At 48.9% G+C, this 27,784-nt stretch overlaps 1 protein-coding gene across 2 annotated transcripts in view; it reads right to left on the bottom strand.

Annotated features, from left to right (window-relative positions):
• HRAS (HRas proto-oncogene, GTPase) overlaps positions 1 to 27,468 on the bottom strand; it is a 44,838-nt gene extending 17,370 nt beyond the window's left edge. Inside the window, exons 1-2 of one of the 2 annotated variants that reach the window (XM_068398252.1) lie at positions 27,115 to 27,468; positions 5,022 to 5,088 (exon numbers count right to left, since the gene is read on the bottom strand). The gene's annotated coding sequence lies outside the window, so the exon portion shown is untranslated. The remainder of the gene's footprint in view (positions 1 to 5,021; positions 5,089 to 27,114) is intronic. The other variant, XM_068398251.1, reaches the window with a different exon arrangement.
• Positions 27,469 to 27,784: the final 316 nt, after the last annotated feature.

Below are 27,784 nucleotides of genomic sequence, written 5' to 3'. Positions count from 1 at the left end.
GTAGAAGTGAAGACCAAGATACTTGGCACAAGCTTTCACGGGGCTAAGGCCTAAAGCAGGTGCAGGCATCAAGGTTACAGGTGCTACCCAGACACCCAGCTGTGTCCTGCAAAGAACAACCTGACACTATTCACGGTCCCTCTTCTCTAGCACAGAGCTTCATCTGGAGGGGCACAGGTTGTTTTGGGGACCTGTGAAACCTCCAGAAACTCACTCAGCAGAGCAGAGGTGAGGAACTCAAGGGGCTTGGCCCCATCAGTACATTCCATCACACCACCACAGTTTCAAGAAAAACTCAGGCGTCAAGCAAAAGGGATTTGCAGTGGGCTTCCGATACATTCACCATGAGGGAGGTTCTGACACTCTTCCAACAGAGGATCACTGAAGGAGCTTTCTCTGTGTTCTCCCTTTCCTCCCATCGCCTTGTTTCTCCCTCAGGATGGACACCAAGCCATCTAAACAAGCCAAGAGACAGAATTTTGTGCAGAACTGCTGCACTGAGGCCAGCCACGACAGAAGTTTTACAACTGTTCATTACTGTATGTTTACCCTCTACCTGTCCATTGGGAGTCTCTGCATTTAAAGGCATCAGAAGTCAGTTTCACCTCTGCAAATCTCTTTGGACATGCCTCAGACTGCGCGCCCGTTCCTCCAAAAGCCCTGTCCACATGAACAGAGGAGCCCTTAGACCACAAACGCCGCAGTGTTTGATTTTATTTCCCTTCAGCAGAGATGCCCTGCAGGCAGAAGTGGTCTGCAGTCCTCTAGGAGAACAACGCTCATCTCGGCCTTTTACCAGCAGTCCACCACACTCACAAGTCAGGAATTCTATGTGGTGATTTTAGAACATTGACAAGGCAAACCTTGCTGGCTCAGCCCGGTGACTGTCCAGGCTCCTCCATTTGCTCATGCACAACACTGCCACCAACGTCACAAAATACAGCCTCTGGAGGGACTGAAGGAACTTCTCCAGCGGTGTGAGATGCCACCTTTTGTTTTCACTCAAGGGTCAAAATGCTGATGTTCTCTGTGGCCTGCTCAGCCTGAAAGAGATGAGGGAAACAAGGCTGGCAAAGCTGGTGCTCTGTTACGAACCACAGTCTGTCCAATGCTTCATTTTCATTTACTTGTTGCTCTTTAAATTAACAAGTGGACTGCAAATCTAACCCAACGTGCTTGCTGGCTGCATACCCGCAAACTCAGACAATGCAGCCCACAGATGAAAAAAGAGAGAGGGATGCCAAAGATTGAATAAAAGTTGCAAATGGTGGTGGCCCTGCTTTGGAGAAACAACTCTGATAATAAATGTCTTCTATTAGGGAAAAAAAAGAAAAAAGCCTAAGAAGAACAGAATAGCTTCTTCCATCCTCTGCAAGCTCTTCAAGATCTGAAGGAACAGGCAGCCTGTCCCAAGAGACTGAGCACAAAAATATTGCTCCAGAGGGAAAAAAAGAAAAAGGGTAAGGAGTGACGACATGTAGGAGTCTCAAAACACAGGCACATATTCAAGGAGAAACCTGTGAGGAAGAACAGCAGAAAGCTGTGGGCAGGTTCGAGGCACAGGCAGGTCTGGAAGAGAGGGATTGCCTCTCCACAGCAGCCATAAACATGTCCCAGCAGCAAGGTGCAAGCCACGGCTTTGCACAAGGTCTTAAACAGGCATGGACAGGTCCTTGCACCAGGCCCAGCCCTTGCACAGTTTCCAGTTGAAGCACCTCTGGCAATACAACCCCTCTGCCAGAGACTAGCCAACCATGAAGGGCTTGTGAAGTCCCTGCTCATCTTCCCTCTCCAGAAGAGATGGAAGGACAAAGGAAAACAAGGTAGTATCATCCTCACCAAAGCTGCTGCCCATTTCTGTTCCCTGGTTCCTGCTTCAGCTGTCTGATAGTTGAGTAAAAGACAAAGTTGTGCAATCACTGGCTGTTAGCAATAAGCAGGCCCAGCTATGCTGTTCTTGCTTTCCCTCTCAAAAAATAAATATTCTTAATAAAGTTCTTTGTTGCCACCTTACTCTAAGAAAAACAACTGGTAGGCAGCTATGCCTAAACCACCCAAACCAGCAAACAACCTACACAAGGTAGGAACACAATAAACCCAAAGAACAAACCAGCTACCCAAGAGCTTTCCCTCTGGATGAAGGAATTGCCCCTCCAGCCCATACAGGCCACCAAAATTACTATACTCCAAAGAAAGATTAGCAGGCCCCTTATCTCAGAAGCCTATAAACCAGGACTGCTCGTGCTCATGTCTCCAGCATCACGCATGTGGCATGGGGAGCAGCACGCCATCAGGAAACTCTGGCAGGTGCTGGGATGTGCTTGTGAATCGCAGTGGGATCTTCAACTCCCACCATCACCACTCTACCCTTCTCCCTGAAAGCAAGGAGCCTGTCCCACCAATGCAGAAGAACCAATCTTCCAAGCTAACTTCCACAGAGAGAAGTCATGCTGCTCTGCAGGTTACTTGCTGCCAGTCCATGGAAAGGTCTGAAGGAAACAGGCAAGCAAATGATACCTCCCATGCCACTGCTGACACAGACCCTTATAAACATCACAAGCAGATAGGAGAGACCACCTGGGCTAGCACCCAAGTCACTAGCTGAAAACACCAGTTGTCTGCCATCTGGCAGGGCCAGCGGTTTGAAGTAATCAAAGACAGTTTTTAAATCACGCCTGTGATTTATGATCTAATATTTAAGTGCTGTTTGAGACTTTACATGAGCAAGAGTAGCCTGTGTAAGAAAAGAGGAGACGGGAGTTTTGTCTGAAAGCCTGGTAAAGGTGGATGCATGAAGACACGAACACACCACGAAGCAGGCTGGGACAACTCGGGACAATTAAATAAAAACTGAGCTCTTATTTTGCAGTCAGGACTTAGGACCTAGTGTTGACTCTGCCAACGCAAGTAGGAAAGTGGTGCGGGGGAGGAAAAGCTCTCGCTGCTGAGATGCAGAAGACTGCAAACTGCCAGGGCTCCTCCGCTTTCATCTCCTCCCCAGCCTCCCAGGGCCGAGCAGGTGGTTCAGAGGCAGACGCTTCCCTGCCTGGGCTGGCAGCTCTCCACCTTGCCCTGGAAAAAGAGACTTCTCCCAGGCCTCCCAGCCTTTTTCAGAAAAACAAATGAAGAACATACTTTGTGCAACAGAGAGGCCAAGGAGGAGCTCAAGAGAAGAGGCAGCTTCTAACCTTTCATTGCATTAAAATCCCACCTATAAATATAAATGGAATGGGTGAAAGGCAGCATGATGTACCTTGAGCATACGAAGAGATGTACAGGTACCCAGGAAAGCTTAAAACAAGACTCACATTACAGATGATGATAACTGTAACTGCTAAAATGTGTGGTAGGCAACCACGAACCCAGGCTCTGAGCAACCTCTTGACTTGCTAGACTTGGCACCAAATTGTATTGATTTTCCCACAAGATATAAGGTGCAATGAAGTATAAACTTGGACCAGACAAGTACGGAGCGCCAGTGTAAGTGGATCTCTTTAATTACAGCTATTAACAGGGACAGAGAACATCAGGCTTTGGGGCAAATGCTGCCCAGTAATGGGGTGGGATTACAAGAGATGCTTTCTCCAGGCTGGTTTCCTAAGGTACCTGATGTCTTCTGCCTCGTCCTCTTGGTGATGAAAGGAGCAGGCGCAGGCAAGCTGCCAGGGAAAGGTACAGCCTCTCCCAGGACCCACTGGTCCTGTCATCATGCTACAGCAGGTCACAGCCACCTGGCCCTCTGCTGCAACAGCATAAGAAGGGAAAAATTCAGATCTCAACACCAAGCTGCAAGAGATGGAGCACCCAGTGCTAGAGCTGGGGGTGGTGGCCATGCATGAACAGAAACACCATCCTCCTCATTGTACAGACAGGCAAGGGGATGCAAACGAACTAAGGGACTGGCCCAAAGTCATCAGTGGATGGTAAAGCTGGGAACTAAATTCAGGCAATGTGACTTCCCATCCGAGGTCTTCGTGTGAGACAAAAAGCTCTCAGTAGAGGTTCTGGATGGGAAAGCTGTCAGTCTCCTTCTGGGTCTTTGTGTTGGGCTGTCAGAGCTGGCAGCTCCCCTCCAGCCCAGCTTCCCTGGGCAGAGATGGTTGGGGAGGAAGAGTACATCAAGTGGGAAAGCCCAGAGTGCTGTTAAGAGGCACCCTGCTCTCCAATTATCCTAATGAAATCACAACTGGGTCATGCGCACAGGTGGCTGGCAGAGAGGTGGATGCTCTAAAGCACAGATAAGCAACAGGAAACATAGGTAGGGCTGGGAGCAGAGGGGCAGGCTGAGCACCACTGCTGTTTTCCCCACTCAAAGCCCAGCTACAAGGAAGTGAGAAGCCACTGGTATAAGCTGGCCTTGTATATCACTTAAGAAAAGGCCCAGTCCCAAGCTGAGCACCACTGATGCGTATCGGGCCAAAAAAACATACCCCATGGTCAAGAAATGCATTCCCCCTATGAGATTTCCGTTCTCCTCTCCCTTCCCATCCTTCCCCTGTTACTCCCAAACAACCCTTGACAGGGAAAAATTAGGAAGCTAGTTTCAGGAAACACATCCAAGCCATTTTCACTGAGAATTTCAATGGAAATAGGTCTGGCTGTTCAGCTTCCTGCTTGCTTCAAATCCTAACACATATGTATTTTTATAGCAAATAAATGGATAAGGAAACAGGGTATTTGCAGCTGGGAAGTTTCACGGATTGTTTTGATAATGCTTTTAGTTTCTTAACTTTTTTCTTTTAATATTTAATGGGTAAGAGACTTTTTAAAACGCCAGGTTTTGGAGCAAAACAATATTACAAGAGTATTACTGAGCTCGGGTCTCTGGGAATGAAACTGTGCATGCAGCACATGTCCTGTCACAACTACAGCTCCTGCAGCAGAAAGGTCCAGAAAGTGAGACAGCGGCATTGGGATCAGGCGGAAAGAAGTGGAAGCTGTTGGCCAGCAGCAGAGAAGCAGACAAACTAGTATCTTGGGACAGCAAGAGCCCCATCTGCTCCTGCCCATGCAGCACTCACCCTCTGGATGGCTAACCAACCCTGCAGAGAAATAGGGTCCTCTTGTCTGGGGATGGCTCAAGTCCCCCTAGAAGGAGAAGAAACACAGAGGAGGAGTGAGAGGGATCCCTCTCTGCAGGGACAGCCAGCTCCAGTGGGGTTGGACTCGCATAGGCGAGGGTACCCTTCGGTCAGTACCCAATTTGACTCCCCAGCTTCCCTGGACAGCACCTAGGAGCTTGTACTGGAAGGGGAAAAGCAGAGTCAACCCCCATCCTTCCTCTCTCACATGTATACAACAGGCCGCTAATCATATCCTCCAAAGTTTTATCTTTTCCAGGGAAAGGTGGTACAGCATCTTTTTTCCCCCCTCCTTTTTCAAGACAGAGGGTAGAGCAGCACAGGTAGCAATAGTGTCATCTCCGCAGGCTAGTTGTGGATGAGGGACAGTCCATCTTGGGATGACAGAAGAAGACTGAGTTTCCTTCTTGCCTTTCCATTCCCAGTGGGACACCAATAAAGAGCATACAGTTCGTTCAAAGACAGAGCTCAAAAGAACAGCTTGAGTGACCCCAAACAGCCAAAATCAGATACTTCCAGCGTGTCTCCTTTATTAGTAAGCCATTTAATTTATGTGATCAAATATAATGATCATCCTTCTGCATTTACTTAGCCCTTGCAGCACCTTTGCAGACACACATCCTTACTTATTAGCAGAGCAGGGATGAAGGGGAAGAAGGCACCACAGCTAAAAGCTCACTTTAGCATATCTGGGAGAAGGAGATGGAGAAAACGCATTAGAAAAGCAAGTGATGGGGCGTCTTAGGGAGCCAACGACAAGGGGGCAGTGGGAAGAGGTGATAAAAGGAAGCAAGCAGGCACCTGCTGCTGGGACCCCATCCCTGCTTTCCTTCCCACCAGGACATGTTATTAGCAGGGTGACACAATGCTGTCGAAAGCATGAATATGCATCAGTCATTATGCAGCATATATTCAGGGACATGCTGCTGATTTACAGACCCAGCAGCTGCAGCACCAGCCAGCTGCAACCTAGAGGGATGGGGACACTGAGCATGGTTGGCAGAGAGGTCTGGAGAAGACCTCCAAACCCAGCCCTTCAACAGCCAAGGTGAATGAATTCGTCACGACCAGGTCTGAAGCCAGGCAGAGCCAACCAATGCATTGTGTGTGCAGTACTGAGCAACCAACACACAACACTGACGGATACAAGAGAGGTGGAAAGGCTAAGGCGCAAGATTTACGTTTGGATGAGCAGACTTTGTTAAGTTTGGGTTCTGGATTACCCAAACCTCACTTTGCTACTCGTGGTAAATCTCAGCCAAAATAGGCTTGTTAATGTGATGCTCATGTCCCCTTCCTCTGCAGCAGTCTGGATTTTAAAAAGATCCAAGCAGTGTTGCTGTGGGTGGGTTATTTAAATGCATCACTGTAACAGAGCAGATCTGCTGCAAATAAGACTGAAGATGTACGGATTACAGCTCTCCATACGGAAAAGGGAGGAATCTCCCTCTTTTGGGTCTGGAAAGACAAAGGGACACTGCACAGGGACTCATGCTGCCCGTCTTGCAAGCATCACAGCATGGAAGCAGAAGACATGCTCCTTTGACTCCGAGTAGCCCCCACGCAGGTTCATATATCCCACCCCCCAGGAACACAGAGCGTGGCAGTTCAAAGAAACAGTAACTCCACCCTGCAACAAGGAACCCACAGCAATTAAGTGACTCACTGATGGTCACACAGGAAACTTATGGTAAAGCTGGGGATTTCTGCTCCCCCACATTCAAGCTTTTGCCGCAAGACTGTGCTTCTCAACAATGGCTGCGGTTGATTATGCCAGGGAGAGGAGCACAACGCCTACTCCATCACCTCCGTCACAGCCTCCAGCATCTGCTGGCAGACCTGCACAATCAGCAGAAGCAAGGGAGGTTTCCTTCCAGAGCTTCCTTGGGTGCCCACAGCAACGATGACATGCAGGATTTGGGTGGGGTCACAGCCATCATCCACAGGCACACTAGGGCTGAAAAGAAACCACAGAAAAGCAATACAACAAGCCTGTGTGAGATATGGCTCCACCTCAACACTGAAGCCTGACAAGCTGATTAACAAATAAGCAAAGCCTCTGAGAGCAGCAGAACAGCTGAGGTCCCTCTGATAATGCCTAAAGGTTAGGTGTACCTACATCTTCTTGCAATCCCTCAACTGATCCCCAGTCCCTCAAGATGTCCCTGGTAGAGGCAACAAGGAGATCCAGATCTGGCCTTAGCACTGCTCTTGACAAGGCCATCAAGCTCCAGAGACCCTGCCCTACCTCTTTGACTCAACTTAGGTGTTCCTCTATACAGATCAACAACTGATGCAGAAAAGGGCAACGCAGGGCTCTGATCCTCACTTGGACCAGCATGACAGCACTGGCAAGTGCTCCCTCTAGTCACATTAACCAGATTTGCTTTTTTGAAAGAGGTACAGATAGGAAGCACGCTGTGCCCTGAGCTTCAGGGATGACAACTCACTGGGGAAGAGTCAATGTTCAGAGAGTGCTCATGAAGTGAATAGACAAAAAGATGCAAGGGAGCTTGGACACGAGCTCCCAACTGCGAACAGAAAGAAGAAAACCTTCAAGTCTTTAGAGAGAGCATGTCTTTAGTAGGAGGAGAAGTCAGCCAGAGACCAGCACCTGCCTACAGTTGGTACCACCCTGGCAGGTACCCAGTGACCAGACAAAGCTGGTGCTTACAACACCCACAGACAGGATTTCACCCTGTTCTTCAGCACCTGGTTTCTCCTCAGAGTACACAAAGAAAGAGACCATGCAAAGTACAGCCCAAAATGTCTGTGGCATAAGCTGGAAGAGTCACAGTTTGAGGAAGGTAAAAGAGGGCAACATGAGCCCACAAGTGCCCTTCTAGAGGAAGCATCCTTTTGTCAGGCATGGCAATGCACCTCCATCACAGATCAATCTCTGCACAGCAAACTCCCCAGGCAAACCCAACACAGCAGCAAGAAAAGGTCACACACATTGGGAGGGGGAAAAAAAAAAAAAAAAAAAAAAAAAAGAAAGAAGGGACTTTTGAACTTTGAACTGTAATTACTGTAATGTAACTTCATTAGGGCAGTGTAAGCAACATCTGGGCACGAAAGATGTTGTAGGGGATTCTCACTCAGCCCAAAACCTTCTTTTACTCTTTCCAGTGGAAACCATCTTCGGTCCCAGAGCAGGGTCTCATCCTGTCAGATGATCTGCAAACAAAAAAGGGGGCTCCTACACCAAAGTTTCCACTTTGGAGAATTTCTTTCTTTAACTCTTGTTGTCCCTGCTGTCCATACAACACTCAAATCTTTATCTTCTGAAGCCACCAACTTCCCTAACACCTTGCAGCAGCGAGGTCCGCGAGCTATAAACATCACTTCTTTTTACCGGGCTTGCATATATGGTTTCCCATTTTCTTTCCTGGTGTCCAGCCATGTCTCACTAGCCTCTCAGACTTTCTGATCCTGCTGCCCAAGCACAACTCTGCAATGCTGGGGAAGCACACTTTGCAGAGACATTTAAAAATGAAACACAGCAGCATTCATTGGATTTATTCTTGGACTTTATAAAGCTCGTGCAAACCGTTCTGTATTTGGCCTGAAAAAAAACAAAACCACAAAAGGCAAACTTAAAACTTCAAAGCTCACTTCTCCTGACAGCCCTAAGCCACTGTGCATGTGTAGTATGGACAAGGTTAAGATTTTTTAGTTTCCCAAAGGAAAGGAGAAGACAGCCCAAGATGAGGAGTCAGACCCAAACGCCTGAGTCCCAAAACTGAGATCTGACCTCGAAGTATCACCTTAAGGAAAGCATAAAAAGTACCGTCCCTGCAGTGAAGCCACTAAAGCCAAGACAGTCAACACTGGTTGAGGACCTCACTTGGTCTATTTTAATTTTCAACCTTAGCCCACTTGGAGCACTTATACCTCTCAGCATCTTAAGACAGTAGCAAGGTAGACTGAAATTTCCTGGGAAAGGAAGGGTTAAAAATACACCTTCATTCACTCGTGGAGGCACAGAGAGTGCCTACAGAGCAGCTATAAAAGTCAGCTAAAGCTGAAGAATGAAGGTGACTTGAGTTGTTTCCTCCTGCCTGAAGATCTGCCTGCCATGAGGAATTGCACATGCAGAGAACTTGCTCCTGGGATCAGCAGCTGAGTGCCTCCCCATGCCCCTCTGCTAAGAGGCACAAAGCATCCCCTCCGTTCCCCTACCACTGGCTCCTAAGGACACGCAGAGCCTCCCTAAGGAGTTTCTGAAAGGGGGGGGGGGTGACAAAAATAAGCCTGCACATGTTATATAGCAGTCTCTGGGTTCATCCATCCTAGTGGAGGTGCACGTGCCTGTTAGACAACGCCTGGGGACCACAGCGGAGGAACTGCTGCAGCAAAGATCAAGCTGGCTCATGGTTCTTTGGCTTTGGTTTAAAATAGAATAAATAAAACCAAACCTGAACCTCCCTTCAGCCCACTGGGAAAAATCCAAGCATCTGGCTTCAATCCCCCAGTGTACAATAATACAACTTCATTATTATAAGTAAAATTTATTATATTTTCTATATGCTATTAGATTGGGGGGTTCGGAAGATGTTACATGACCCACATCACTCTCCAAATCACTGACTGCTAGTAGCATTTCATGCTATCACCCTTTGCTGTCAGGTCCCCGCCACCAGCAAACCAGTCCTGACCTTTTACTCTATTGGTTACCACTGTGTTCATCATCTGCCCTCTCAAACACCAGCAAAGACACAAGAACTGAAGCTCTGATACTTAAAGCCATGCTTTCTGGAAAGGGGCTTGAAAACTGGACCTCAGGGCACCAAAAACCTCATACAACTATCTCTCCTGCTACAGCAAATACCACTAAAGGAGTTCCAAGCAGGGCTGGTGGGACACAGAGATGGATATTCACCAAAAGACTCCAGTCTATGTGCTTGCTCAGACTAGTGGCTGCATCCCTTTTCACACCTTCAGGCTTTTTTTGGTCTGCTCCTAGAAATACAAATTGCAACAGCTATGAAGTCACTGTTCAAGTGGTAGGAGCCTGGCCTTATGCATGGTCTGGGGCCCCTGTCCAGTTTTGCTCACCCATACCCACAAAATCTATCCATGATGCCTTTGCTGACCATTCAAGACTGCAAGAGTGTTGAGTAATGCTAAATGTCACAAGGCTGTTTGGGGTTTTTTTCTTCCTCCCAGTGGTTAGGAAAAAGCAAGCAAGGAAATGGACAGGTGATATGAACTGGCACTGTTAAAGATGATCCAGTCTAATCAGATGATGCAAACTTCCTAGCTCTTGTCACAACATGATCTGTCCTGTGAGCTTCGAGTTGGACTCAGAAATTACTCATAAGATATGGAAATGATCCCCCTGAGGAAACAGTCACTAGGAGCAACCAGAGAAAGTCTTCACTTTTGAACAAACAGCTCTTACAGGGTTTTGGTGGTTTTTTTTTTTCTTAAAGGGAGCAGAGAACGACCAAAGGATCTGCAGTCAGAAGCTCGACTTTATGGGTCCATTTCTCCTCAAGTCCTCAGTAGGACAAAATTCTCCTTCCTTAGAAGAACACATTCAGAGATTAAGCTTGAACTCTGAATTTTTACAGTCTTGCCAGTACTGTGAGATCTCAAACATCATCATGTGCTTTCACAGGAGCCTCACGGAGAGACAAGCCACCGGTGAGATTTTGGAAAGGGGTGATGTGCTGATAAAGCCTCCCTGCTTCATCTGGCAGCAGCGGAGCTCACCACTGCTGTTTCTCAGGGCTCCTAAGGCCTGCACAGCAGTTTCTCACTCTTGGATGTCATTCACACCTAACTGGAAATAAACTGCTGCTTGATTTCCCCCTTAAATCCTCCTATTTTCAGAAAGCAACTCCCTGAGGACCACGTGTGTCCCTACAACGAACCTTCAAGGCCATGGCGCGGTGTAGTGGGTACGGTTCCAACATAGCTCTCACTGTTCCCACACAGGAACTTCAACTGAAAAAATAAATTGAAATTAAAAAAAAAAAAACAACGAATCAAATGTTTGCAAAAAGCTTTTTTAAAAACAGAAAAAGCCCACGGAAAACCACCAGCTCATATGTCAAACCAGCCAACTTTAACCTGAAACACTACTTAAGCAAAAAGAGATGCTGCAGTGTTTTGTAGAGAGTAGATTAGCACAAGAGGAAAATTCATACTTCAACAGCAAGGCAAGCAATGAGCTCTGAAAGCTGGAGTTTGTCAACATACTCTCACAATCCATCCTTAAAAACTTGGGGTAAAGGTTGTTTTATTCTAAATTAATTCCCTCCCTCAGAGGCTGATTAAGGTCTAGGATCTGGACTCAAACCCCTACTAATCACAAATATTTTGTCATGTCATATAACGATTTTTGCCTTTCACCTGAACACCTAAGATAGGACAGAGAGGGTGTACAACCTGCATTGAAGAAAAGTGTCTTTGAAGGTAGTATTTTTTACCCAACTGGAGATCTACCATAAAGAAGCTTTTCTAAGTGGTGGCTGCCATTCCACCAGCTTCATTTCCCCTTACTTCCACATATTTTTGATCAAACTCAGGACATACTATGTCAACTCAAACCAGGAAATCTGACTTAAGCTAACAGTCAAAAATCTGATCAGATACGAAAGTTCGTGTAGTTGGCCTTACCCCCTGCACCAGAAAGACTTCCACATGGCTGCAAGGCTGAAGAAGACAGTGATGTGATCAGCTGAGATCACTGTGAAACACACAGCCCATGGCACATGTTAAGTTTTATAGGGTTACAACTCCTCCACACCACTTTAACCACATGCTGCTTTTATTCTACAGCACCAAAGGAATTACTGCTCTTGAAGAGCACCAAAAAAAAAATACAAGTTCAGAGAGTCTGGAAAACACAATGAACCACAGACTTCATGAGGTTTACTCGAAGTTTTGCTGCCATATCTAAAGATGAAGTGTGCTCTCCAGGTCTAAACTAGATACCTCTTCTTGAACTTGTACTAAAATGGAGGGAATTTACCCTCTAAAGGAGCCAATTTTCATCCAGTAGCTCAGGAGAGAATGTGCATGAATATCTTTGTGAGCTGTGTCGGTTCCTGGCACAGCTGTGACAAGCACTCTTCATACAGCCCACTTGAGATAATGCTGCCTTAGCTGAACGAGGCGGAGAAAAGATATTTATTTGCAACGCACCAGGTTCAGATTCCTCTGACAACATCCCATGGTGTGAACTTTGCTGCTCATGCACGATCTGGGTGACGATACGAAGGAGGGACGCAGGTCTAGCATCTCCCAGCCACCGCCAAGCGAGTGTGGGAATGTACCAGGGAAGGACCATGCCACTCGGCTGGGCCGGCATCCACTTCGACCAGACCCAGCTCGCAGTCTGGGTACCCACAGCACTACATATTGTCTGTACCTTGCCCGCAGCAGCCGCAACGCCAGCAGACAAAAGCTCCCACAACCTCTCCAAAGCTGAATTTGCAGCGACACGTTGCTGCTTAAGGAAAAAACCACAGCGTGCTCATTTCAAAGTAGCCAGCTGGTGAGGAACAACAACAGGGAGAGTGGAAAAAAAAAAAACCTGCCTAGCACCACTTCCCCTTCTTTCTCTCACGCAGAGTTGAGAAGCTTATATTAATTGCAACCTTATATTAATTGCAAAGCATGAGAATCTGAACAAACAGCCTCCTTGGGCAACCGGGGCCAACCCCATGCAAATATTTGCATCTATGGGATGTGTGAGTTGTGCAACTAGCAAAATATCAAGCCAGATAAGGCAGGGACCTTTCACTAGGCTCTACAGGGGCATGCTCGCAACCCCGCGATGCTGACTCAGGCTAAGACAAGTTGCTTTAATTTTCTCTCCTTCACTCTAGCCTTCACAGGGGAAATAATACCAGCTGACTTCATATCCAGTTTGAAGCCACTAGACAGTATTTGCAGAGCTGAATCAGAAACCAAAGCAGCCTTTGGTGGAATACAGGATGGAACTGGGGTTCCCTGCGATGGGTTTTGCACATGAATAACAGAGCAAGCAAGGCACTGCAGGTATTTTGCAAACCAACACGCTGCATTAACATCTCTTCCTTTCTGACTTGTTTTTGCCACGTGGAAGGATTAACAGAAGGAATTACCTTGGGTGAGCAGGCAAAAGGGGCAGGCACACGCTTGCTGTTCAGTGCCACTGATGATGCACTTACTGACCAGGCAAGAGGCTACGTGCTGCAGAAATCACAGAATCAACTAGGTTGGAAGAGACCTCAGGGATCATCGAGTCCAACCATTGCCATGACACCACCATGTCAACTAGACCACGGCACTAAGTGCCACATCCAGTCTTTTCTTAAACACCTCCAGCGATGGTGACTCCACCACCTCCCTGGGTAGCCCATTCCAATGCCTAATAACCCTTTCTGTGAAGAAATTTTTCCTAATGTCCAACCTGAACCTCCCCTGGTGAAGCTTGAGGCTGTGTCCTCTAGTCCTGTCGCTAGCTGCCTTGGAGAAGAGGCCGACCCCCACCTCACTACAACCTCCCTTCAGGTAGTTGTAGAGAGCGATAAGGTCTCCCCTCAGCCTCCTTTTCTCCAGGCTAAACAACCCCAGTTCCCTCAGACGCTCCTCGTAGGACATGCCCTCTAGACCCTTTACCAGCTTCACTGCCCTTCTCCAGACTCGCTCCAGCACCTCAATGTCTTTCTTGAAGTGAGGGACCCAGAATTGGACACAATGCCGAGAAGCTGCAAGGACTCGATGCTGAGCTAGATGCCTCTCTGCTGGGATGCTCTTCAAACACGGACGCTATTTATTGTACCAAAGTTCAGAGCGGAAGGACAATAAGGAAAGTATCAGAGCAAAATGTATGCTGTGGGTCTTAACTACAAGGTCCTGATATACCTTCCTTCCTGAATTAAAAGCCTCCTGAAGGTTTTCATACACTCTTCTCTTGCCCCCTCTGTCCCCTAGAAGCATGAGTTGGAAAGTAAAAAAGCTTGTGGTGGACACATGTAGCCGGGAAAGAGAGCAGGGAGAGCTCAGATGCATTGTGAAGCGACGAAAATACACTATATAATGAAATACAAGGTATTTTTTTTTTCCTTTTTCTGTAGCACAGTACATGTGGTTCCCACCTAGGGCCAGTCAGAAATTTTTCCCGTAATAAATTCCCTGCTATTGCAAAGTTTGAAGTGACCGTAGTGCACACAGTAGACTTCCAGAGCCTCTCCAGAGCTAGCCACCATTTTATGGGTGTCTGAACTGATAGGAATTATAGCATGAGTTTCAGTAACAAACAAAAAGTGCGGTACAAAACTGACTCTGGTTTTCTTTGGGTCCTAGGATTTAATGCTGACTACACAGGCATGAGACGGAGGGTAAAGAGCCTGGCACAGCACCCTCCTCTGCCAAGCAGGCTTGCAACCAGCTGTCAGCAAAGGGACTTGAAAGCTGAGTTCACGCGCTGCAGGCTCTTGCTGCGGACAGGTTTTTCGCTCCCAAAACACCCGCTGCATCACATTTCTGCCACCGGGCTAATTCTTCCCCAGCAAAAGACATGATGGAACAAGTGCTCCCAATCAAAGGGGAAACTCAGGCAGTCAAGAAAATCCTCCCCAGGCTACCAGGCTTTATTCCTTCCAGTCAGCTCAGCTTTGTTCTTCCCATTGTTTCAAGAACAGCTCTGGGTCTCCTCCAGCCTGCTGTCTGAAGACCACGCCAGGGTCTTCAGAGCAACCATGAAAGGTGCAGCTCAAGTGGGATACAAAACTACAGAAACTGGCTCCATCACCCCTGAAGCCCCATTACAGCATTTAATAGCACTTCAGTGTCAGGGAAAAGCTCTTTTTCCCCTAACAGAAAGGGTTTTACCCACCAAGGCTGGAACACCCAAATGTGCAGCCCTTGTGCAGAGGCACTGCAGGGCTCCTGCTGCTATCATCTGTTAATCCACAATCTGAAGTCCCCATGCCCTTGTATCAGCTCTGAATTTAGAGGTCTCATGTCCTTCCCCACTGCAATACAAGACTGCTGTTCAGGCACATGCACAAGGTCAGGAGTTCCCGAGAAGTATCCAAGTAACTCCTGACCTACGCTAGCAGCTCCTTGGCCTCAGTATGAAAGGATGAAACAGGTACAAAACTGTCCCATTCCTACCTACGCTTTCTGCCTTCACTTGGTTAAAATGCCCCTTGGTCCAGAGCTCAACGGGCTTGGAGCTCTGCCCTAGTGTCTTTGCTAGGAGAACCTCTGAGAGGTGTTTAACTCTGTCCTCCAGTTGCTGTATGGATGACATCCCTCCAGCTCTTGGCCAGCAAAGAACCAAAATGAAGAGCAGCTTCTTGAGCAAAGGAAGAGGCATAGGTTTACCAAATGAGACAGCACACAGCTAAGACAAGGACAGACTACTCAGCACTGTCTTGCTCTCTTTTGTGCTACCCCAACCTACAACACAGATGTCTCAAGGAGAGACCATCACCCAGAGCCTCTTTATCATCAATGAGAAGAGACAGGCAGAATCTGACCTGTTTCAGGCATCTATCTGCATTAGGATGAGATGAGAGTGCTTGTTTCCTCTGCTGCTTATATAGGGGGACTGAGTGTAAGCAGCTGGGATGTTAGATGTCAACGTCTGGACAGGTGAATTTCACCCTGACGTCCCCCATCTTGCACTTCACTCCTAAGCTTTTCAGAGAGGGACTATGTAACACTGCACCTAACATGAAAGCACTTCCATTCCCCAAGGCCCAAAGGTAACGCTACACTTCAAGTGGTAGATGAGAGGCACATGCCCTGAAGTATCTACCACTGAGAAAATGTCACAATGTTTCCCCTGTAGCATCCAAGTGGATCCAAGTCATTTTGGGGGCTGGCTGAAGAGAAGTCAGAGCTGCACATCTCAATCTGCCTCTGTGTCAGCACAGAAGAAAGGGAAACCTCCCAGGCACAAATGCTTTGTGCCATGAGAACAGCATTGCCCAGAGAGCCTGCAAAGCTCACTTCATGCCCATCAAGAGATGCACCAGGACAGGCAAGGAGGGATGCACGCAGCAGGGCTTGGGCAAGGACATGGGAGAGGAAAGGATATAGCACCCAGACTGCACATTTCTTCTAGCAGAGAGACTTGGGATTCACAGACCAACCTTGAGGATTCTTCTCTTTTTCATGACTTCTGACACACGATCCTTTGGGGCAGGCAACACTGGAGCTTGATGCAGACAAATGTAAAGCAATGAGTCTAGGGGCAGCAAGCCAAAGCAGATGGCATACATTAAATGGAGCTGTCATGCTGCTAGGCTGGCCAGGGGAGAGACTGAGGAGTTGTTCTAAGATTTGTGAAGCCATCAACCCTCGTGCTACAGAAAATAAGAAAATTAAGCTCAGACAGGGATTGCAGGCAGAATAACTTCCCTAACAACAGGGAATGAGGAATAAGTTATTACAAAGGGCCCTCAAATCAAATAGGGGAAAAAAAGCATGGAAGAGACTGCATGACATTTACCCACAGTGGAACTGAACTGAAGGGTTCAGAAGAAAAGAAGTTCAAATTAACTCCCTGAAAGGGTGACTTACTGGTGGCAGAGCTGCTTCTTCCACCCCAGCGTAAAATTGTTACTGAGTTTTCAGGCTCCTGCCTCAGATTTTAAACATTACCTCTTTGCATCCTAATCCCAACAGGTTCTTGTTCCCATTGCCTGCACAGAGCAAGCCACGCTGAGGAAGTGTGACTGGTGGTTGTCCACCTCCACGCATCGGCTGCCAGTCACATCCCAGTTCCACAGCACGAGGTGTTTGATTATTCCAATCTGTTTGTTGTTGGTGGGATTTTTTTTCCTTTTTCTCCTCCCCTGGGATTTATTCTGAAGTTGCTCTAAGTAGTGAATTAAATAAACTCACTCATAAAGGAGATGAAAACCTGAACTGACCTGAGAGATGCCTGTCAGCCCATGGTCACTGCAGTCAGTATAGTTCAACCAACTTCAGCAGAATTTGAACAAGACCCCGTAACCCTGTTGCAATGCAATTGCAGGGCTTGCCAAAAACTGTGTACTCAGTAGCGCACTCTAAAAAAGCCCAGCCCTCTGCTAGGCACTCAGCTTCCCACCTCTTCACAAGGAGCACACTTCAGACAACGCTCTTCTTGAAGTCCCTAAACAGGGCTACAGAAGCAACTCCATACCTCTTTCTTTTCAAATTTTACATCTTCCTCTAAAACTCGGGCAGGCTTTCCTTTGCCTTCTCAAGTGTATCCTGCAATTGCCTTGTTTTCTCTTTAAAATGGTAGAGATTGCAGGCCAGCTTTACACAGCTCAATTTGCACCCATGATCAGTGACTACAATATCCGGCCAGCTGCCCTGGGCCTTTAGAGTCCCCAGCCAGGGACTAGAAGGTACAGGGACCTGTGCCTTATGTGCTGTAATCTTCCACCTTTTCTTCTGCATCCTCTTCTTCTGCATCTGCCCTCTAAAGCTGGCCAGTACCAGAGGGTCTTCCCTACCACCTGCCCGAGAGAATCACCACCAAAACCTCCCTTGCTGCCACAGCAAGGACACGTGCAAGGACTCAGCAACAACTGTCCTGTTCAGAAGATGTGAACAGACTAGACCTCCATTAGAGTCAAAGGAGGAAGATGATGAACCTAAATTCCAGGAATTATACTTCTGCATGGACATCTTCCATCAGCAGTTTCATCTGAGCAGCCTCCCTTTACTCACCTCACATCCCGAAAGGGTTTATCATCCACTCCACAGTTGCTGTGAATTACCCCAGAGGTGACCGTATTTCAGCAAATTAAACTGTCAAAATACATTCCTTTCTACACTGTTTTTTCAAATATGTGAGCCCTGGCTGCCAGATAATTGTTTTGGAAAGATTAGATTAGGTGCCTCAGAAACTGCTTTGAGAAAAAGTAAAGGGTTTTTTTCCTTCTTGAAGAAATCTACCTTTTTTTTTTTCCCCAGGATTTTTTTTTTATCCTCAGAAACTTGGTCAATTAACTGCATCTTGTTTTTCAGATCTTTCCACCAAAAGTGCCTTGGTGCAGGTGACCAAAAGGGAGATGGCTCATTTTGCAATCATCTGCCGCCAACACAAATCAAGATCCTAAAGCCCTCTGGTTTTTAAATCAATCCCCATCCAGAGGGCTACTACATCTCTTTTCACTTGCCCAAATTTTCTTACTGTATTTCCAACCCACAACAAGCCAAGACACTCTGTTTTACCACAGGTTATCTACACATTTCTGCAGGCACAAGCCCCTCTTACAGCCTGGAAGGCTTACATGGAAAGGACGGCTATTCCAGCCCTCCACTCACATCACTTTTAAGACTGAATACCTAAAATATTTAAAAAAAACAGACAAGACAACATTCCTTGAAGTGATAAAAGGAAACAAAATCCCACCTTTTCAGGGCTCATTGCGATGAGAAAGCATTTCACTCATCAGAAAATCAGGTTAGCAACATGTCAATAGTTGGTGCTGAATCTTTTGACGCTGATCAGTTACCAAAGGAATGTGGAAGCTGATCTTGCAGTCAACGGACCAGACTAGGGCAAAAATTTGTTCTCAGCTCTTCTCCAGGCTCCTCCTGTTAACATGGATTTCCATTCCTCAGTTCCCCAGCCGTAAAACAAGAGGTCGTAATTACGCCTCTCCTTTCCCTGCCCAGCATCTGCCCTGGCTATAGGTACTGGTAGATACTCGGGGTAGGGACACGTTACCCAAAAGCAGTAAGAGTGATCATATCTACCAGCAAAACGCTGGGAAGGAGCAAGAAGAAAGAGAGACTCACAGATTAACTCACTTGCCACAGCCAGAACTCGGCACTTGGAGTGTAGTTTTTCCACTTTCTAGCAGATATGATGAGCAGCCAGGCCTGAACACTTCATGGGTTGGAAGAGGGTGGCTGCTTGGGACGTACCCCACAGGCGAAGAGGAACAGCAAACATGTAAACTGATGCGAAGCAAGTATTCTCTCTTACCCATACAGACGAACGCATTCATTGAAGAAGGAATGTGCAGCAGAGGACATCTTGTCTGGCCCCTGATAGTCATGTGCAGTAGTCGTGGGGATCAGATGACTAATTATTAAGCAAATGTTATTCAGCGTCTGAAAGCCCTAGCTTTCCTCCTTGCAGGACAACTGCCCAAATTCTTGCCTGGGATGGCAGATAGGAAATGTTCTCAAGAAGAAAAACCATGGCAGTAGTTGCTGCAATCAGACAAGAAAGGCCATTTTCCTCCTATTTGTATCCTCCCTATTTTGTAGCAGGCACAAGGAGAGAACTGCTCTCACCCCACTGAGGCATTGCCTTGTTAGACCCACACCAAAGGGCTGCTGACATGGTCTATTGCCCCATGGCAGGAGGACCGAGGTGGGCTTATGACGACACTCTGCCTAGGATCAGCCCTAAGATCCTGTGGTTGGCGGGGGAGGGGGGGGGGGGTGGTAGCAAACCAATCCTTTGGAGGCCAAAGTTAAGCTGCAGTGGTATGCCTACAAAAAGCACTTTGTTGCAGCTCTGCACTGTCACTGGTTTAAAAAACCTTATGTGCTCCAAAGCACCCTTGATCCTCAGCCACCTACCACAAGTCAGCATGGTTGGCAGGGAAACAGCAACATTTACAAGGCAGCCAGCTGGTGGACCTCCCAGTCCAACATCAAGTGATTGTCTCTATCACTGCATCTGCTCCACAGCCCCACACAGATCTTCTTCATCTGCACATCAAACCCAAGTTGCGCTCTACACAGCCCCACCTCTCTGCACAGGCTACAGCTCTGTCTTCTTGCTTTCCTTGAGTCTTGGTCAATGTTACCAGAGTTTGTGGAATGACTTTGGTCTCTGACCAACTGAGACACATAAAGGGACAGTATTTTCAGAAGACAATGCTTTTCACACTTGAAAACATCTCTAATTAGGTGCCTGACGTCTTTAGCCACTGATCCTTTGATACTGGGTGTATTGCAGGGATGGAAACACAGAACTGATCTAGCACCAGACAACACGTCTGTGTCGACTTTGCCAGCCACTCTCAGAAATATCTCCTGATGTTGCCTCTGCAGTGGCTTTCTGGGATGAATACTGTAGCTTTTGTCCCTTCTGCACAAGGAACCGTGGTACAGTTGCATGAACTGTACCAGATCCATCTTGCACAGGGATCAGCCAAGAGATTTCCACCCTCACCCATCCACCTCCCTCCTCTGCCACAGACCCAGTGAGACCCTGCACATGCCTCTGTGACTATAAGCCACACCAGCCTCCTTGCTTCTGTTGAAAAGCAGGAGCAGAAGCACTTTTCCAGATCTCAGTCTGACTCTCCCATCTGTTTCCCACCTTCACCATGGTCATGGTGGTCATTTCTTTCCAGCGAGTATGCGTTTTGAGAATGAATACCTTGATGTTTGGAAATTCATGGGGTCCACCAGAATAGCCACAGAGCTGTCAGCTGCAACTGAGTACAGCAGGATGGAGGACATACATCTGTACTCTTAGGAGTAGAGAGAGCAGATCTGACCCTCACAGACTCAAGTACAAGTCACAGCCACTGCATCCCCCAGCAGAACAGTACATGCAAATTCCTGCTCCACTTTCTGCCTCATCGTTCTGCTGGACTCCAGTAGCTACGCTGACTGACAGATGGGAGGTCACACCACCAACTGGCACAGCAATGTCCTCCCCCTGCCTAGCCCCCCAGCACTTACCCTTACACTCCCTCCTACATCAGCAGAGCAAGAAGCCAGCACACGCCTGTCGGAGCAGGTCAGGGAGCAGACCACTTGCCCAAGGCTACCTGCATGGAAAGCAGGACAAGCCCTCCAGAAAAAGCTGTCTGGCCTCATACGATATCATGCAAATCAGGAAAAGGCTGGGGGAAACAAGCTTGGGAGAAACCTTGCATGACCAAGGTTATATTATAAGGTTATATACTCAGCTTCCACACACAAGCAGGGGAGGTAAGGGGTGCACACAGGCAGGAGGTATCTCCTGCCTTCACTAGCCTTCGCTGGGTCTGCGTGCTACAAAGGAGAGAGTCGTGCTGTTCACAGCAGGAGCCTGACACAACGGGACCCAAAATGAGCCATTGCATCCACAGACAGAGATCCAAGGGGAGACAATGGAAAAGCTAGTTACAGGATTAGCACACATACAAGCTGGGGTCCAGCAAAGCCAGCTGCAGTGAAGGAGCAAGGATGTTACAGTCACTACAGAAATACAAGAGCTAGTGCCACACCAGGAGAACCGCTCTGGCTGCTGCAGCGGCTGGCTGGGGTAGGACAAGGGACAAAATACATCATTTGCAGACTCCAATTTCATACATTCAGGCTTATTCTATACACATGGTTTGGAGCAGGCTGAACAGAGCTGGATGCAAGCCACAAAACTGCTGAAGACAGCATGGAGCGTCAGAGCAGACTGAACACTGATAACTGGAGCAAACCTACATGACGGCAGCCTGTTACCCCAACAAACCATGGATGAACAGAGCTCACTTCTCAGCCAGCCTCTAAACAAGATCCCACCTTGCCTGGGGCGCAAGCGCTTGCTAGCCAGACTCTCCTTTGGAGACTTTTCACCAGTCTGCTTTTCTCAAGGGAGATGATCCCACACGCTCCCACTGCCGGCTGGCCATGCTCCGATTCAGCCTGGGCTGGCAGGATAGCCAACACTCCACCTTGCACAATGACAGCCTCCACAATGCCTTTTTCCACTGATCTCCTCCTCGCTTCTCTTCCTGCAGAGCCTTCCCCAGTGAGAACAGGGCAGCCTGGAGCAGACCCCACTGTGCACACCTGCATCTCTCATTCTGCTCCTACTGCCTGGCTTTTTAGATCTCACTCCTCTCCTTTTCCCAGTAAGAGGGTGACATTCTCTTCATTTCACAGGCCACAGTTTCTCCCTCACGTCTGCTGGTCTCTCAAGGATGTTAAACAAGCAGAAGACGTACAGGCATCTTCCCAGAGACTGCAGCAATGTTTCTTTTTTTGTATTCATCAAGTTTGTGCTCCCACACACGTGCATCTAAACTCAGCTCCACCAGCTCTTGAATTTAACTTACATAGAGCAGTCTGATCTGTAAGGGGTTTAGCTACGCAAAAGAAAAAAATCCACTTCTAGTTTGGCCCACAGCACTATATTATGCAAGCACCTGGGCTGCTGATGCCTCTGCACCATCAGAGCGCCCCTCACCCAGGACACCGCACCCTTTTAGCAGTCAGGCTGGGTATCTGCTGGGTCAATATCACTCCTGCAGAAGAGAGCTCAGTGAGGTAAGGCAACCAGCTCAGCCAAGATCAGAGACATGGGGCAGGACTCCCGGTTTCACGGTCCTGCACTTCAACCACAGTCACCTTTCAGCACAGAGATGAGCTGTTCCAAGAGCCATCGAGATGCTATCAAGGTGGGCACCACGGGCAGGTCATGCATTAAGACAGCAAGCACGGAAATACTATTCCCTCTGTAGGCATTCAGGCTATTCTGCATCACACACAGAAAGCTGTAAAATCATATTCCAGAAGTGAGAAGTTGATAATGAAGTTTTGCTTTTACTGCACCGGTCATTAAACAGTGCTGGTCTCCTGTTATAGAGAGACCAAGAAATAGGTGGCAACACACAGAATAAAACAGATCATCTTGAAGCACTTTCCTCTGGATATCTGTAATTCTAAACCAAACATCATCAGCTTCCCTCTCTTCCTGCAGTAAATAATTAACTGCAAAAGAATATTCCTCTTGGCCCCAGTCTCCCCAATCAATTTTGCTTCACAACGACGTGCCGCCTGCATTGCTCGCTGTGTCAGTGCACCCGAGTGTTACCCAAAACGTTTCACAAGACACAGAGGAGTGGTGTAACTGTTAACTTCAGTACAGCAGAGACCTTTCCTTACAGGTACGAGAGGGCATCATCACGTAACTCACAGTACTTAAAGCAGACAGCTATGACATACACAGCTTAGCTCATTCACTGCAGCAACATCACTGCAACCATCAGCAGAGGCGAATCACGCACTCTGAGCACTCACATCCCTCTCCTCTGGACTGCCTGAGCTTTACTGCCAAGGCACAGCAAATTTCCTCCCCTGAAATACAAAGTTTTCTACTCCTTTCATCGTTTTTGAGAATATCCCCCTGATAGATTTCATCCAGGGGAAAAAAATAAGTCTTCTCCATAATAGCACTTTTGTTTTTAAGAGACTTTAACCTTTCAATACCAGATCTAAGTTGAATATTGTGACTGCTCAGTCATGCACGATAACCTGTTTGCCCTCACAACCTGACACTCATACAGGCTCCAAAAGTAACAGGTAAGCCAGAAAACCTTCAGAGCACTCATTCCTTTTGCCCTGCTGAAAGATACCTCCTGGACGTAACCCCAGAGGGGAGGAAGGATGATGCCAGGAGGAAAGCAGGACTGCCCAGCAGGGAGGCTGGGCTTGGTCGGGCAGCAGATGGAAGCAGGCTCCTACAGATACACGGCCCATGAACAACGCAAGGTCTGCCATTTGATGCTAGTTGTTTTCTTGGGATACAAAATCAAATTCACTTTAAAAAAAAGGCATAAAGAGAGCACAAAAATGAGAGCTGGGAAAAACCTCCAGGATTGCAGGAACACCCTTCCTGCAACAGCCAGAAAACCTGGGGAGAGGCAGAGAAGCATTACCACCAAGCAAACATCTTCAGACTTACTTGCAGTTTGGATTTAGTTTTACATTTTTATGGGTTTAAAAGCATACCAGGTTTAGTTGAGCTGGCTATGAAGTGTTCAATAAAAATCTCCATCAGGAAGGTGGAGAAAAAGAGGAAAATTGGCTAATTTAGACTCAAAAAGCATGGAAAGAGAGGTTGAAGAAGGAGGCAGTAGAAAAGAATGAAAGGAAAACCATGACACAAAAGAAATAAAGAATAATATAGGGAAAGGAAAAATTAAATGAAACAGATACTGAGGACAGTTCAGGAAAAGATAAACCATGAAAAAGTGGAATGAAAACTGGAAGGGAAAGATAAGAGAAAGAGGAACATGTCATGGCAGAGCAGTTGAACGGCAGTTGGCAAATAGATCATTTGTTTAATCTCATCCATATTTGTCATATAATTTATTTGATTAATACTCTTTTGTGGCCTTCAATCAGCTATACAGCTGATCAAATATTTCATAAATATATTATTAGATTAATACAGGTAAAATTTAAATACGTTCAACATTTTTATCTGCTGCTTAATAAGCTCTGGTTGTAAGTTTACACTTCAAAAATGTTAAAATAGAAAGCAGATAATAAATTACAATTAGATAAAGAGCGCTTGGAGCACAATCATTTTGCTTTTTCCTACACCAACAAAAAGTACAGTGGCATAACACATCTTGAAAGACAGGAGATGAGACACTTCTACCTCTTCCCTTCACCACCCTCCCACAAGGAACCCCTCTCTACAGGCAGTATGTTTTGTCTTGGGTTTTATTTTGTTGAATATTCCCCCATATTCAAACTTTTTACTCCATAAAGCTTTTTTACCCCAAGAAAAGCCAAGCAACCTCCAAGGGCAGCCTAGCAGGAAGGTAAATTTGGGTGCACCAACAGCAGGAGGGGTGGCGGTGGGTGCTGTCTCCAGCCTGGAAGCAAAGGTTTACATGTGTGAGCTGAGCTTTGCTCCTCTTAAATGCAAGGGAAGTGAAAGATGGCCACGTGGACAAGGATGCCTCAGGACCTCTGCTCTCACAGGGAAAAGCTTCCCAAGTACCAGCAGCCTTTTCCAAACCTCCCTAGGAGAGCTAGGAAAAAAAAGGTCTATCGACAATTTTTTAGCCTGTTTTTTCCCCCCTTCTCTGGCCCAACACAATAGCAAGGGAGTCCCCTGGAGAGTCTTCAGACCACAGAGTGAAAGCCACCAAGGCAGACCATCTCCATGCACGTGGTGGCAGGTCTGCCAGGGAGCCCCATGAAGTGGCACTGGACCCGATGAGGAAGCTGTGGCCATCGCTTTCTAGGTCAACATCAGAGAAACCTGAGGTTACTCCCACTGCTGCTCTTCCTTCACCACTGACAGCAGCCAAGAACCAAGCTCACCACAGGAGAGAACCACACCAAGGGTAACTCCTTGGGACCAGAAAAGTGTCCCTCAGGTCATAAATCTTGTTTAAATATTACAGCGATATCCCAAACTGAGATAATTATTGCTAATTACAAGATCATTTTTATGTAAACATGGAGGGTATAACCATGCATACTTCATCTCGTTTTAATTAAAAGAAATAAGAGGTTCACTGGGACAAAAAAAAAGACATGCTGACAGCTCCCACCCCAAAGCAGACTTTTCTGCAGTGATAACACCCATCAGCCTCCAGACCCACTGAGGAGACTGAACAGGGAAATCAATCAGCATCGGCCTCCCTGGTGCTGAAATGAAGCAGTTGGCATGTTACTAATCACACAGGGAAAACGTTTGATGAGGAGAAGGAAAGGACCAGACACACAGAGGGGGGACACACATGGATTCAAAGTCATGGCTGTGTTACAAACACTTGGGAAAATCATATGCGAATCACCAGCTGCAAAATCAAAATACTCTGGAGCTCTGCAAGGACAGCAATTCTGCATTAGCAATTCTGACCAGGAGAAACCAACATCCACCATACAACCCCCTAGCAATTCTTTAGTTGAACCTGCCCAAAGGCTCATGTGCCTCTTCAAAACCAGTTCCTGCTCCAATCCACAAAATCTACCCGTGCCAACCAGACTGGGGCACGTTGTGACAAAGCCTCACCAGGAGTTTGTACCCCTTCTGCATCTCAGAGACCTACCCAGGAGCAACTTTGCACAGCACAGGCTAAAGAGACATGACTTAGGTCACCGAAATAGTCAATGGCTTGACTTGGGTCAAGCCATTCCTGCTGCGCCATCCTCCTTATTCCAGCCATCCTAAGCATTTCTCCAGCCGCTACAGAGTTTGCCAGTCCTCTCTGATTTTTCATCGGCTCTTTTGTCTCCAGGCACGCTCCATTGTTCGAGGCAATTAAAACGCATCCCCAACTAGGACCCATATGGGCCAAGTGAGCCACCAGATGCACCTGCTCCCACTTGGGGTGAAGGGGTTGCACCCCCAGACCCCGTGACGCCCTTGCATGGCAGGCAGGGCGCAAGCAGCCTCCCCATGCCGCAGAGCCCAGGCGGCGAGCATCCCTGCAAGGAAGGGAGGTGCTGCCAGCTCCGCAGAGCCACACGCACACAGGAACGGGGGACCTCACTCGCTTGCTCACAGATGCACGTACCTGCGCACCCCTCCGCGCCTCGCCCCTGGCCTGCTCATGCCTGGCACTGCTGGGAAGCTGGTCTCTCCTGGGTGGGTGCCGCTCTGATGGGGTGCAGCCAGAGCCCAGCAGGCACCTGCTTTGGCAAAGGGTGGGGGGTCCAGTGGTCCCCCTTGGGAGTGTCACACGGGCAGCATGGGGGATGCAAGGGGATGAGGGAAGGTGGGTGCAGGGAGGTGCAAACTGGGGGTGCAAGAAAGAGGAGGGAGAGGGGAGGGAGAGGGCTGCAGCTTCGGGACGTGGGGGGCAGTGGGACGGGAAGAGGGCTGCAGCTTGAGGCGGGGAGAAGGGCAGGAGGAGTGCAAAAGGGGGTCCAGGAGGAGGAGGAGGGCAGGGGATGGAGGGCAAGAGGGGTGCTGAGGGGATGAAGACCAAAGGGGGTGCGGAGGCTGTGGCTCGGTGGGACCCCACTCCCCCCCACCTCGGCAGCCTGCCCAGGGCGGGGGTCGGCAGGTAGCGCCCAGGCAGGAGAGTCGAGTCATGGCGCGGCCCGGCTAGCAGGTGGGTCCGCGCCACCGCCCCCAAACACCCCCGGGCTCCGCCGCCGCCCACAGGCCGGGGATCCCTCCCTCCCCACCACCTCCCCCGGGGCACGGCGGGGGGCACCCCCAGCACAGGGCGGGTAAAAACTTCCCAGGGGGGTGCAGCCGCCCCGCTAACAGGTGGTGGCGGCGCTGCCGGCCCGTCCCCGCCAAGGCAGCGAGTGCTGCCCCCCCCGACGGCGCGTCCCGCCCCCCCCAGCCCCAGCCCCGTCCCCGGCGGTCACTCACCGGCTCGCCCACCCGCCCAGGCGGGATGCGCTTCCTGGAGAGCGGGGCGCGGAAGTTTAAAGCGGGATAATAATATTATTTGTTTTTTCTTCCACCGGAGGAAAATCAAACAAGACGAGGCGCCCTCCGCACCGCTCCGCTCCTCCCCGCCCGGCCCGGCCCCGCCGGGGGCTTCAGCCGCGCGTCGGCCCGGCGGCGAGGTGAAGTTTCCACCGCGGTGGTGGAGGCGCCCCCGGTGTGCCGCGCCCGCCCCGCATTGGCACCGGGCGCCGGGGCGCTCTGCCGCCGCCGCCGCCCGGACAATATGCGTGCGGCGGGGGGGGAGCGGAGCGAAGGGGAGCGGAGCGGGAGCGCGCCCCGCCGGCGGCCGCGGCACACGCCCAGGCCCCGCGCCCCGCCCACCCGCCGCTCAACGGCCGCCCACCGCCCCCGATAGGCGGCCCCCGCCGCCACCGCCCTCCGGGTGGGCCGCGGCGCCTGTCAATCAGGCGCCACTGCCCGCCCGCCGCGGCCTGGCCGCGGGGCGGTCCCTGGGGCGGTGGCGGCGAGCGGCTGTGAGGGGGGAGGGCGCTGGGCCGCCGCGTCGCCCCGTCGCCCCGCCGCCCCGCCGTGTGACCACCGTCGCGTCCGCGCCCTTTCCCCCGGGAGCCGCGGAAATCTTGTCGTCCCC

This window comes from Nyctibius grandis, chromosome 4 (genome assembly GCF_013368605.1).
Source record: "Nyctibius grandis isolate bNycGra1 chromosome 4, bNycGra1.pri, whole genome shotgun sequence".
Taxonomy (NCBI): domain Eukaryota; kingdom Metazoa; phylum Chordata; class Aves; order Nyctibiiformes; family Nyctibiidae; genus Nyctibius; species Nyctibius grandis.
Note: the sequence above shows the minus strand (reverse complement) of the source record. Positions and strands in the feature narration are given on the sequence as shown.